Consider the following 12,862-nt stretch of genomic DNA (forward strand, 5'->3'; position numbering starts at 1 on the left):
TAGTTCTGCCTGAAATGGTAACATTTTCTGCCTTGTATCTGATAATACTCAAGATTGGATCACATATCACTTATACTGTATAATCTGAGGATGAATATTATTGAGTGATTCAATTATAAATATCACATAAAATGGCCCCAGAAATTATTTGAACACTTCATTGCAAATCACACTTAAAATGATTAATTAGTGTTCCTGTAGCTCAATGGGTAGAGCATCAAAGCGCAAGGTTGGGGGTTTGATTCCCCAGGAACACGTGATAGGTAAAAATGTATAGCCTGAATGCACTGTAAGTTGCTTTGGATAAAAGCATTTGCTAAATGCATTATTTTGAATTTAATTTAATTTAAAATCTGTAATTGTCATTGTAAAATATCAAACTAAACACACACACACAAATATATATATATATATATATATATATATATATATATATATATATATATATATATATATATATATATATATGTATGAACAAATAGCTTAAACTATGTAAACAGTCTGATCTTGGGGCCGGATGTGTAATGATCTGAGATGAGTGACTGATTGCTGTGTGCAGTGTGTACCTACGCTCGTCATGTGTTTGCTGATGACCAGTGGACACAGCCTGACTTCAGCACTTATCTTGTGTACGTGTAAAGCAGATAGTCTATGCTAGATAATTTGTAGACCAGGTTAAGTAAGAGTGAGTTATTAATTAGTGTTTTAAGCATGCAAGTCTATTGAAGATCATCAGGGTGAGAATAATGGTGCTGAGTATATTTAATTAACATCAAAAAATAAAGGTTTGCAAAGATATTCTTCACGCTCCGCCGTTCCCCTGGTACTCCCTGGAAAGAAAATAGGACTCAGTTACTCAGATAAGTCCCGGAGGGGGGGGGGTAGTGTATAGAATGTACGTTAATAAATGTCTTATATCATACACTGTGTCTAAAACATAAAGTGGTCTCACAAAAAAAAAAATAATTTTAATTAAATTAATAAAAAAAGGAGGAAAGAAGAGAGAAAACCCTTTTGCTCTTCACAGGTAACTTGATTCCCGCTGAGGCATTGCACTGGCTGGTCGACTGGAAAACCCATGATTGAAACTCTGTCATGAGATCCCTTAGAGGAAGGAATCCCTCGAGAAGAACAAACGTCCCCTTTCTTCTATTGACACATTTCTGTTACAAAACAGGTGTGTGTGTGTGTGTGTGTGTGTCAGGGTGGAGAATATACACTTTTCTGAAAAGTTGCTTTCGATAAGAAATAGTTGCAGAAAACACCAAGCTGTGACTCATCCTAATTATGCGGTTCTAGTAATATTCATGTAAATTATGATTGAATTTAAATGCAAGTTAGTTGATTTCACAGTTTGTGAACACAATTTTAAAAACTTCATTTCAAAATAAAAAGTGATTTGCTTTTTTTCTTGTCTGAAAATTGAATTAGAATAGGTTAATTGACTTAAATGATGCACAAAAAAAGGATATTCATCAAGCAAGTCAATCACAACATGTCAGTTGTTCTGGAGTCTGCTCAAATCCATTTGCAACTGAGTGTGTGTTGAGGATGTATTTGAAGTGAATTTGATTGAATATTTTAATGTGGCTGATAAGAAATCATCTGTAAACCACATCAGCTCTCTCTGTGGCCCTTGATTTGCATGGGTACAGCACGAGTGCTAATCTTGTAATGATTTTCTACTATTTGTCACAGAGAAAGTCAATGAGAAATGCAGTGCGTTTGTATATGTGTGTTTAATTAAAGGTGAGCACCGACTGAGAACGGAGTGTGTCAACTGCGTTGTGAATGTGGCACGCCTTGGGGGCCAGGCCAGACCTGAAAAACCAGCTACCGCTTTCAGTCCAGAGAGCTGAAACGGCATGCCGTGTCTACCTCTCTGCCAAAGGCTGAAACCAACCCTTGCTTTCAACTTCTTCAGTTTTTAATCACACCTGAAGTCAACATTCAATCATTTCATCTGTTCAGATTCATTTCAGACGGGCTTTCCATTTTGTTTTTCTGTCCCAGCTCTGTTAGCAGCAGCGTGTGTGTGTGTGTGTGTGAGGGAAGGAGTGTGTGGACTATGTTCACTTCAGTCGACTGAAGGAGGGGGAGTGGAAGAATCGATACTGTGGAGAGAGAACTCCACGACAGGGAACTCATCGTACAGGTAAGCCAATATGCAACCAAACTATACCCATTATCACCTTCAATTTTGTGTGTGATTCGTCACCTGTAATCTTAGGACCTCTGAGGGTCCCTGGATGCATGCCTACAGGTGTGTAGGAAAGATATTAAGATGGACAGATTGTGTATATTTAAAGCGGGTTGGATAAGTAGCTATTTCTTATTCTCTGTTGTACAGCTAAACAGGTGCAAACCACACAGGAAAGTTGTAAAGAAAATATTATGACGTTTTACAGTGCAATACAGTACAATACAATACCATGTCTAATATGTCTTTCTACTTCAAAATTCATCAATGTTATTTGCAGTTACATGGAAATTGTAAGTGAAATTTACTAGCAATTTCCAAATGGAATTGTTTCTACAACAAAAATTTTTTAAATACAATTGCCTGAAGTAAACAAACTCAGCTCAGTCAGAATGTCTTGGCAGAAACACTGTAAAAAGTGAACATTTGCAGTGAAAGATGAAATTTATACCTGATCAGATCCTTAAAATTGACTTTTGTTGGCGTTATGTAACTTATTCTGGTGGATTTAGTCCATTTTTATCATACTTTGGTCATTTTCCAAGTTTCAAAATGAAGCTACCACATGAAGCACCTGAGATTTTAGTCCTGATACTGAACAATGTATATGATGTTATGATTTATAATATCTGATGTTAAGCCATGATGTTAGTTTCCTTCCTTTTCCTTTGTGTTTCTAACTATTGTCTGATCTTATGATGAAGATATTTAACTAATAATGTTCCTGGCAGGAACTTTTGCAGAATTGTTTTTCCTTTTATTGAGAGCACCCAAGAAGACGTTCTGTTTTGTACATCCTCGGAGAATCTGATGAACAATAACTTTTTAACTTTCCTTTGCACTTTCTTTTGATCTGATTTTAGACTGACATTGCACACAAAGCTCTGGCAGGGCAGTGAATGCGTATTGTGTTCCTGGCATTCAGGAACAGTACAGAAGATTCCTGTAAACAATCAGGTTGATTTCATTTAGATTTAGTTGAAATGTTGTGCTCTGTATTTCGAAGTTGTTGTTTTTATTGTTAGCGAGCGTGTAAGAAGTGGGAGACACGTTTAAGAGTCAGGCTGCAGACGGACACATACCTGTAGCAGAAAGTGATGAATAAGCCATTGTTTCAGTCACGGGAAACTGAGGACTGATCTGGTGTGTATAGAAAGACTGTGACGTGCACTAGAGGCCAGACGTACGTGAGCGCACCTGTGATCTAATCATTTAAATATTGACCCATGATCTTAACCCAAATCCATCACATGTATACTTGTGTAATTGATTGTTTCACCAAAACGGCAACAGTGACACACACACAAGTTTATGAAACTCGTTTAGTTAAAGATAGATTGATGGATTTACATTATATTAGAAACTGGCCGTTACGTTCTAATCAGAAGCAATCATAACAGCTTATTTAAAATGACTGAATGAATAAATATATAATTATGAGCCAGTTTTAAGTAATAGAGTAAGCAGTAACTTTTGCAACAAGTTATGACCACACCTTTATTTCGCCAGCAGCAAAGTGATTAAAAAGCACTTCAAGGGAGAGAGGGAGAAAGATCACAGTCAATGCTTTCTAGAATTGTAATTTCTCCGCAATTTGTTTATTTTGTTTCTAAACCAGAGACGGCAGCTTTCATGGAAAAATTCATACTTTTTTCTTTGAATTATTATGTTAATAAGGTGGTATTGATAAATATGAGTAAAAGGCTATTGTGTTAGTATTTAGAATTTGTATTTCTGTGTGCAATGATATATCAGCTTCGTGTTCTGTTTTCAGCCGAGTTGAATTTAGCACACTTGTGGCTCTGGCAGGATTGAAGGTTTGTCTCGTTCTGTCTCAGCTGCTCTGTTCATCTGTGAGTTTTAAATGGCTGTAAATTAAATCAAGTGGCACAGGCTGACACTTGAAACCTCAGAGTGTATTATGGTCTGTTTTATGGTGGTGTGAAACTGAGCTCCATACTGATGACCTGGGATTCACCTTGTAGCTCAGGCAACAGAATTTACAACTATTTGCTGTTCTTCGGTGGTACAGGCGCTGTATTTTTCTTTCCATCAGCACCAATTCAGAAATACTCATAAGAGCTAGTCCTCAGACATTATGGCCTGTCTGGGATCGGAAGAGGCCGTTTCACAAACTTTAGATGAAAATAACAAAGATGAGCTTGGCAACTGAGTAAATGCAGGTTATTAAGGCCTAAATGCTTGACACAAAAGTAAAGATTTTTATTCTTGTTTCAAATCTAGATGATTAAGTTTACTTCTGCTTCCTTAAGGTGATACAGTATTGTTCAAAATAATAGCAGTACAATGTGACTAACCAGAATAATCAAGGTTTTTAGTATATTTTTTATTGCTACGTGGCAAACAAGTTACCAGTAGGTTCAGTAGATTGTCAGAAAACAAACAAGACCCAGCATTCATGATATGCACGCTCTTAAGGCTGTGCAATTGGGCAATTAGTTGAAAGGGGTGTGTTCAAAAAAATAGCAGTGTCTACCTTTGACTGTACAAACTCAAAACTATTTTGTACAAACATTTTTTTTTTTCTGGGATTTAGCAATCCTGTGAATCACTAAACTAATATTTAGTTGTATGACCACAGTTTTTTAAAACTGCTTGACATCTGTGTGGCATGGAGTCAACCAACTTGTGGCACCTCTCAGCTGTTATTCCACTCCATGATTCTTTAACAACATTCCACAATTCATTCACATTTCTTGGTTTTGCTTCAGAAACAGCATTTTTGATATCACCCCACAAGTTCTCAATTGGATTAAGGTCTGGAGATTGGGCTGGCCACTCCATAACATTAATTTTGTTGGTTTGGAACCAAGACTTTGCCCGTTTACTAGTGTGTTTTGGGTCATTGTCTTGTTGAAACAACCATTTCAAGGGCATGTCCTCTTCAGCATAGGGCAACATGACCTCTTCAAGTATTTTCACATATGCAAACTGATCCATGATCCCTGGTATGCGATAAATAGGCCCAACACCATAGTAGGAGAAACATGCCCATATCATGATGCTTGCACCTCCATGCTTCACTGTCTTCACTGTGTACTGTGGCTTGAATTCAGAGTTTGGGGGTCGTCTCACAAACTGCCTGTGGCCCTTGGACCCAAAAAGAACAATTTTACTCTCATCAGTCCACAAAATGTTCCTCCATTTCTCTTTAGGCCAGTTGATGTGTTCTTTGGCAAATTGTAACCTCTTCTGCACATGCCTTTTTTTTAACAGAGGGACTTTGCGGGGGATTCTTGAAAATAGATTAGCTTCACACAGACGTCTTCTAACTGTCACAGTACTTACAGGTAACTCCAGACTGTCTTTGATCATCCTGGAGGTGATCATTGGCTGAGCCTTTGCCATTCTGGTTATTCTTCTATCCATTTTGATGGTTGTCTTTCGTTTTCTTCCACGTCTCTCTGGTTTTGCTCTCCATTTTAAGGCATTGGAGATCATTTTAGCTGAACAGCCTATCATTTTTTGCACCTCTTTATAGGTTTTCCCCTCTCTAATCAACTTTTTAATCAAAGTACGCTGTTCTTCTGAACAATGTCTTGAACGACCCATTTTCCTCAGCTTTCAAATGCATGTTCAACAAGTGTTGGCTTCATCCTTAAATAGGGGCCACCTGATTCACACCTGTTTCTTCACAAAATTGATGACCTCAGTGATTGAATGCCACACTGCTATTTTTTTGAACACACCCCTTTCAACTAATTCAACTAATTGCCCAATTGCACAGCCTTAAGAGCGTGCATATCATGAATGCTGGGTCTCATTTGTTTTCTGAGAATCTACTGAACCTACTGGTAACTTGTTTGCCACGTAGCAATAAAAAAATATACGAAAAACCTTCATTATTCTGGTTAGTCACATTGTACTGCTATTATTTTGAACAATACTGTACATCTGTTGATAAATACATGTCATATCCAATATTACCTGATAGCAATAAAATAAAATCTAATCTTAATCAGACCAGCCAAATTAACTCAAAACAAACAATTTTTTTGGTTCTTATTCATTCCAAAGTCCATCACAGTTCAAAGTTTGACACAATAAGAAAACTGGTGAACATATTTTTCACAGACTGACTCGTTCAGACTAGCTGACCGCTGCTGTGAAGCCCACGCTGTCAGAATGTCTGAAGCTGTTATGAAACTGGAGGTTTTGCATGTTTTGTAGTTGCTGGTCTATTTGAATATTTACCCAGCAGGTGAAAAATAGACTTCATGTGTGTTTAAAAGTGAGAGAGTCTGCAGGACTTGAATGCATTTGGCTTGGTGATTTGGGGGGGATCTTGATGCAATCATGTGTAAGCTTTTTATAGCCAGTGCCATTTTCTTTTGAAGCAGCTCTGATTGTATCATTGAGGATACTCAACAGTAAATGAAATCTAAAGCCAACAGCAGCTGTATAATTTTGAGGCTGTGATGAGCATTGGTAATGCACCATGGCTGAAGGTTCACAAGGTAAAAACCCCTGACGTAAATCAAACTTCTTCTTGTTTGAACCGTGCCTCTAATTCATCCCCAGAAGCATGCTGGAGAGACTGTGCTGTGTTTTGACTGTGCTGAAATTATGACAGATAAGCTATTAAAAAAAGGGAAGTTGATGGGCGTGAGATTTCTTGCTGACAGATATATGGAGGAATGATATACTCCTTTCAGGCTTTTTCTTCAACAGATTGACTTAAACCATTTAAACACAATCACTCTGTCAAGTACCGGGAGACCTGACATGAAATCGAATCTAATGAAATCTTGCCGGATAAGCCATGTAGAACTAGCAGAACTGCTTAAAAGCCATAAAATATTACAACCGTTTTGAGACTACAATGTACAAAAATGTCTCTAATCAAATTAGTGGTTCAGCAAACATAATAATGAATCATGCATTCAATGTGGTTAAATTCCCCAAAACAGCAATTCAACCTAATTAGCATCTTGTTTTGTACAAAGCAAACAGTTTTACAAAATCTTTAGAGCTAAAGGCACAGCACGAAAGAAAGAGATCATAAAATGATGTTGTAGCGTAAAATGTCAATATTAAATCATTCCTTCTTTATGAATTTTTATTAAAATCTGTAAATCAAGGTGGTATTGTATGTTTAAACTTTTTTTCCTTCTTGTCTTTTTTTTTTTTTTTTTCAGGACAAATCTAAAGATGCAAAGAGCCGGCACAGCATCCGTGACCCAGTCCACAAGCACACAGAACACCACAGCCGTCACCAAGTCTAGAGAACAAATCCTCACGCAGAGTAAGTTTCAGATCTGTACTTTATTCGAAAAAAGTCTAACACCCTGTTTACATTAAATGAAGTAATGCCACATGGCAAAAGCAAATAGAACCCATTGTAATCTGTGATTCTGTCTACACTGGATTCTATTTCTGTCGTACTCCATGCGTTTGCTAGAAATCAAGAAGCATGCGCATTCTGAACGACTCACTTCCTGGAACCTGTTTCTACAAAATATTTTCAATAATTCACATTCAATTTTGTATTGCATATTCTACTATCGTTTTCCACAATTTGTGATCAAATTAACTTTAAATGTGTCCTTGTTAATGTGTGGTCTTCCCAATCCCTTATATATCTAATAAAACATTCCCTATTTATTGTGTTCACAGGCTCAGGAGCCATGATAGCTGTAATCGTCATTGGTATAATCCTCATTCTCACATTTTTGCTGATTGTCCTCAAGACGTACAACAGGTATAGCAACATTTTGATGTGAACCTTAATGAATGAGTTGCATACCATGAGATGAACACCTTTTCCATCTCGACTCAGCAGGACAAATTTCATTGTAATGAGGCCTAAAAATAGATACAAGAGTAGGCTCACCCTACATTCTCCAAAACTATTAGAGGACAAGAACACACTTAAAAATGTTCTCAGGGCTGAAGGACTTCATAGCTGTTTCATAATGAGTTGATTGATGTTGTTTATCATTTAAATTATGCACCAGTATTTGAACCATTATTAATAGGGAGATCACCTTTTTCGTCATGGCCAATAAATAAACAAATGTCAATATTAAAATGAGTGTTTTGCAATGTGAATGCTTTTTCTAAATGTAAACAGAGGAAATGAGCATGAACAATTAAATATCCAATAGCTATGCCACTAAATTCTGATCATCAGTATGCTACCCCTCAATTTCATTTAAACATTTTTATTGATCAATTCATTTTTATAATCATTTATCTGACAGGAGGACTCATGCAAACAGGATGTTTTCTGGAGGCTCCAACAAACCACGAAAGAAGGTGTCCTCAACAACCACAAACACAAACCTGGCCATGAGCAATGTGGGTGCGAGCTCAGTCTCTGGAAGCTTTGTGCAGTCTACCGCATCCTCAGAGAACGGGTACCGTATTCCTCGAGTCGACCTGGCAAATGTGAACCTGAGTAATGGGGAGCATTTCAGCACCAACAGCGGCTCAAATATTGTGACGACCCATGACAAGCCATCAGTAGATAACACATAGCAGACATTATCTGGACTTACAAGTGCGAAGATACTAACATACCAACATGAACAAAGAACCAATGGAAGAGGCCCGGTCATGTTTAAGCACCTGCCATTAGCTGAACATTCACTAACTGTGATTTCTAATTTTATGGAACTTTGATAAAAGTCCACTTTAAAAAAACTAAAAAAAAAACTAAAACAAAAAGCCTGTATATGATAATGGAGACCCCGAGGAACACTTCAGACATGTGTCCTACCACTTGACATGATTATAGTTTTATTTTTAGCATTGGATTTGGTTATGAAATGTAGTTTAAAGCATATTTCACTGCCTTGAGCTGGAAACTCTTTTCTTAAAAATGGAATTGGTAGGAGCTAGAATTCAGTTAGAAATGTTAATGATGCCCGTCAACTTGTGTATTACCATGACATTTGCACTAAAATAGTGTAGTCTCTCATAAAGGATAGTTCAAACAAATGCTTTACATTTATGCATTTGACAGACGCTGAACCTATACAGCTTAGCTTGCATTAAAAAGTATGTATTTTGTGTTTATACAGTCCCTGGGACTCAAACCCATGACCTTGACATTGATAGCGATTTTAGGCGTCCAGACTAAAATGCTGTTGACGAGTCGGGAAAACTGCATATATATGGAGTTTCTTGTGAGCTAGTGGTTATTACATCTTTAGATGTGCTGGGAATTCCTTGCATGAAACAACCACAATGCACAAATGTTGTTTTTATGGAGTCAATTGAAAATATTTAATTCTGCTTGTTTGTGGGTTTGCAGTTTGAATCAGACTCACTCAGTGAATCTTTTAGAACTATTAATGACTTTTAAGCTGAAAACATCAATGAATCTGGAATCATTTATCAGTTAGATTTAAAATGAACCAAGATGAACCACTGCTTGTTTTTAGACATAAATATATTTTTTTTCTTCTAATAAACATTATTCTAAAAGTTATTCAAATATATATATACACAAATCAAATATTTAAAATGTGGAATGTGTTTAACATTCTGAGTCACTATAATGACAGCGTCAAATGTGAACTAAAACACTTTTGTAATTTGTCAACAATGAAAAGAAATACGATTCCCAAATATGGTTTACAGTAATTGTAGAAGCCAATGTCTATCGTTTGCCAATTGTTAATCTGATGCCTTGTTTGAAATAGAAAACCTGCAGAAAACCTTCCTCTCAAGGAATCCAGACATCTCCAGAAGTAACCTCAAGAAAATTTATTCACAATCTGCAACAAAACTAAAGTATTGCGTAAGAATAAAAGAAAAAGAAACATTTCTGTGAACAGTTATACCAAGCTTTCTGGCTAATGTTCTAGTGCAACATCTCAACGAAAACACTCAGGCACAAGATTCACTTTTTCTTAAGGAGATCAACTCACATTTTGCATGAGAATATACATTTACAGCTATAAAGGAAAAATGCAAGAACACACTGAGTACTACTCCAAGGCAACCATGTCAAGAAGATCAGTCCTTTCATTGCAACAGTGTCTTCATCAGAACTATAATAGTGTCTTGTGTTGTTTAATATCAAGTGCAAACATGAATTCAAAGTAATGGATACTGGAAGTAAATGATTGTTAAAAGCCTTCCTGAACAGAACTGCGAATGGCGTTCACTATATGTGTCATAATGTCATCATACTGAGTGTGGATTTGTCTGTCTGCATCTACAGAGTCCATCTATTGCTGAAGATTATGGTTAAGTGAAGAGTTAATCATTTTTTTGTTTGTATTTTTCTGGAAAGGAATTACTTCGAGACCAAAGAGAGTACATTTAAGGCCATTAACCTGTTACACCCTAAGGTTGTTTGAAAGAAAAACAAGAAATAATACTATAAATTACGTACAAATATAAGATTTTACCTGAGAAGGAAAAGGTGCCACAACTTAAGTATGGCACGAGTCACATACACACAACATGATGGCCATTTAAGTTAGCAGAATACTGAGAAATCAATTTAAAAGTCTTAAAGGTACAGTTCACCCAAAAATGAAAATTTGATCTTTATCTGCTTACCCCCAGGGCATCCAAGATGTATGTGACTTTGTTTTTCAGTAAAACACAAATAAAGATATTTAACTCGAACCGTTGCAGTCTGTCAGTCATATAATCTAAGTGAATGGGAATCACAGCTTTGAGAGTCATAAAAACATACACAAACAAAACCAAATTAAACCCTGCAGCTTGTGACGATACATTGATGTGTAAAGACATTAAACGATTGGTCTGTGGGTCATTCTACAGAAATGTCCATTTTTCTGTCCCTAGCCTTTACAGAAATATTACACTTGAAAAACACATTAGGTTTACAATTTTTTTATATTTAAAAATGAAACAATATGTAATTTGAACAATTACACTTTCTTGAGCCATCAATGTGGCAATATTTGATTTTTATTAATTAATTAGAATTCCAAGCACCACAGAAGTGCTCGTCCCCACAGTCATGTACAGAGGGAAAATGCTTTATTTTGAGGTCAAAAACAGTGTTTTCTTCCATTTAAAATACAACCATGTGTCCATAACTATAAAATATATGATGTAAATTACATTAAAAAACAAAATGCTAAATAAATATTATAAAATATATAATGAAAGTAGTGGTCCCCTGGAGTTGTGTCACTGGTGTTACCGTTTAACAAAAAAGCTCTTATTGTGAAATAACAATCACGCTGATGACATCACTCGACTTTCTTCTTCCAATTTTCTGGAGATCTATGAAGAGAAGCCCATGGTAAGTCCACTGTCTCTTTTCAATTATCAGAAATCTTCTCATTTATCTCATGATTTCATATGAAGCTTTTAGTTGAAGTCACTGGTATGACCTCTTTTATTGTTTGGGCATTGTAAAAAACTAGAATACAAATGGATTAAACTACTTAATTTAGTGAGTACACCATGATTGACAACATGTGGTTTGATACCTTGCAGCAGCCATTTTGTAAAATGCAGTTTTCATGAAAATTGTCACTGGTGTTACTGTCACTGGTGTCACCTTCCTTATGGGTAACACCAGTGAAGATCAGTAACACCAGTGACTCCCTTTTATAGATAAACTTTGTTCAAAGCTATTCATTTAGTTATTTTGCATAAAATAGCACTAAAATTGTGATTCTAACTTTTCTTTGTCATTGTTAATCCTCCTTTGGTCAGGTATTTCTAAATTGAGGGTACAGCTAAACTGAGCGCAGCTGAGAAACAGCGACTATACAGAAAGTGTAGGGATGATGATCCTGAACACAGAGCAGAGTATTTGCAGAAAAGGAAACAGAGCTATGTCCGTGACATTGTCACACAAAAAAGAAAGAGAGTAAGTAATTTGAGTGAAAGGGAGAAGAGATATGAGCGAAAGGCATGGAGGGCCCGTCAGCAAAGATGCAGGCAAAGAGTCAGAGCAGAAGCATTGACCACCCCCCCCCCCCCCATCATCACCAGATAGATCACCCAGCATTTCAAGGTACAAACTGAACTGTTACAAATACAGAAATAAATGGTGAAAGAGATATAAAAGTGCATAGCATTCAGTACCTCCACATAAACACTCACACTCACTCACAAACACACTCTCTCTCTCTCTCTCTCTCACACACACACACACACTCTCGCACACACACTCATACTCACTCTCACACACACACACACACACACACACACGTTTGTTTTTGTGTAAAGTGTGTTCATCCCATAGGCGTAATGGTTTTTATACTGTACAAACTGTATATTCTATCACCATTCACCAACCCTACCCCTAACCCTAACCCTCACAGGAAACTGTGTGCATTTTTCATTTCTCAAAAAATCTCATTCTGTATGATTTATAAGTGTTTTGAAAAATGGGGACATGGGTTATGTCCTCATAAGTCACCATCTCCTTGTAATACCTGTGTCATACCCATGTCATTATACAGAGTTGTGTCCTGATATGATACAGAAACAAGAGCACTCTCTCTCGCTCACTCTCACACACACACACTCTCTCTATCTCTCACACACACACTCAAGCTAGGGTTAAATGAGTGAGAACTTTTTTCACGAAAATATTTTGCTTTACAGACAACTACAACGAGGGAGGAGACAACGTAGGAGAGATGCACAAAGGAAACAAAGGGAAATAGAGAAACTGAAAGACAAGATCATCGG

Source organism: Carassius auratus, unplaced genomic scaffold (assembly GCF_003368295.1).
Source record: "Carassius auratus strain Wakin unplaced genomic scaffold, ASM336829v1 scaf_tig00215828, whole genome shotgun sequence".
NCBI lineage: Eukaryota > Metazoa > Chordata > Actinopteri > Cypriniformes > Cyprinidae > Carassius > Carassius auratus.